This window comes from Rutidosis leptorrhynchoides, chromosome 1 (genome assembly GCF_046630445.1).
Source record: "Rutidosis leptorrhynchoides isolate AG116_Rl617_1_P2 chromosome 1, CSIRO_AGI_Rlap_v1, whole genome shotgun sequence".
NCBI classification, from domain to species: domain Eukaryota; kingdom Viridiplantae; phylum Streptophyta; class Magnoliopsida; order Asterales; family Asteraceae; genus Rutidosis; species Rutidosis leptorrhynchoides.
Genome location: NC_092333.1, coordinates 457295115 through 457297070, shown reverse-complemented (window position 1 = coordinate 457297070; position 1956 = coordinate 457295115). Strand labels below are relative to the sequence as shown.

Here is a 1956-nt window from a genome sequence, read left to right as displayed (position 1 = left end):
TCCGTATAACTCGAAACAATATCAAATATTGTTTTATGAATTGAAAAGCATATACACCGTAATAATAAAAGTCCATGGTTTCTTTTTCCTTCTGATGTCACGCACCAAGAAAGAAAACAATAGTTTTCTCAATTGAATTAATAGCAAATGAAAAGGAATGGTGACTTATGTTTTTCAACCAATCGAATAGGATCAAAAATAAATAAGGAAAACTATCTTCATGTTGTTTGACCGCAAGAACAAGACAGAAAACCAATGTGACGGCTCTTCTAAAAATTTTGTTATATTTTCGCTGATTATTTTATCAAAACATAAAGAGCCCTTTTTATTTGTTTTGTTGAAAGTCGGTGTACACAAAAGATCAAGGCCCATATATTTAATTTATATCTCTTAAGCCAATATAAACCCATCAAGGATATATACCGAATCAAATGGCCCATTGAACCTTTTAAATTTAATTGAATTATATTTAATTAAATTAGGCTTTTCAAATTATAGTTTATAATTATATATCAACAATATATAATAATTGGTGTCTAAATGCTATAGTGTGTGACCTCATACGCCTGTATATAAGCGGTAGTATAGATTTGTGTTATGACGTGCACACTGAATCAACAGTTTGGATTTGAGTTTTAATTTTAGTATTTAATTTGAATATTAATAATGTAGGTGCTCTTCGACAACCTAAGTGGGGCCATTTGCAAGAACTACATAAAGCCATAAAGCTTTGTGAAGATGCAATGGTTGCAACAGATCCGAAAAATACGTCGCTAGGTCATAATGTAGAGGTTAAATGTTTGTAGTCACATTTTTTTTTTTTTTTTTTTTGTTCTTTAGACTCATTATGCTGTACTAAACATGAACCTTTTTGGGTTTAGGCTCATGTGTGCCAAACATCATCGAAATGCTCTGCTTATTTGGCGAATATTGATACACAAAATGATGCGCCGGTAAATGTATGATCGTTGTTTAGTGTACGTATGAATTTGTTGATTGTTGTTTAGTGTAGCCGTGTAGGTATGAATTTGGCATCTTCCTCTTTTGATTTGTACCAATTATGAACTTGTAAGTCTTTGATCGTCTTAAAATTTAATGCTTTTTCATTCATATTTACTGTTATTTTTCTGTGTTTATATTGTAAATCACAGATGTTGACGAATTTAGGGTCCATAATCAATGGCAGATGAACATGTACTCTCATCTTTTCACTCTGAATTGCAGATTTCTGCTGCTTTCTTCTTCAATTGTACATTTTTTCACGTATTTTCTACTGCAATGTCAAGATTCTTGAAAAACCTGGATCAAAAACCTTAATTTCTCAAATCAGGTTTGATTTTTTATCGTTTATTTTAAATCCTTTTTATTTGGGTTGGTTTAATGTGTTACTTATGTTGCTTGCATGTGTTTATTTGGAGTGATTTTGATTTAGGTTTTTCAGAAAAAGGTTTGGAGTTTATTGATTTTGAATTCAGGTAATTTATTGTTGCATTTGTTTAATTGATGTTTTTAAAGTGCATTTTTCTGGGTATATGATAAAGTTTCGAACTTTGATGGATAAATATTAAATAGTTTTTATGTCTTTTAAAACTGTTCTTTGGTATAAACTTGATCTGATTTTAGTAAAATTTCAAATACTGAATTCAGAATCCAATTGGTCACCTTTTAATCTGGATTTAAGATAAAGTTTGAAGCTTTGTTGAATTTAACTACCAAGATACTGAATTTGGTCACTAATTTCTGTTTTGAAGCAAATTGGTTACTAATTTACTTGTGAATTAACTTTATTGAATTGATTTGTTGCAGATAAAGAGGAAAATTGCCACATTAAAGATCTAACCATTTGCTCTGCATATTGATGGTAGTTGCAGTTTCCCTCTAGATGTATGACCTTTTTTTTGTTCAATAATGATCAATTAATTGTGCAGGCTTGTAGATCGACCGTTTCAAATTAAG

General features: G+C 30.2%; 1 long non-coding RNA gene across 1 annotated transcript; it reads left to right on the top strand.

Moving 5' to 3' along the window:
• Positions 1-848: 848 nt before the first annotated feature.
• Positions 849-1956, top strand: LOC139873905 (uncharacterized). The gene is made up of 3 exons (XR_011767621.1): positions 849-1068; positions 1225-1330; positions 1937-1956. It is a non-coding gene; the product is annotated as an uncharacterized lncRNA (long non-coding RNA).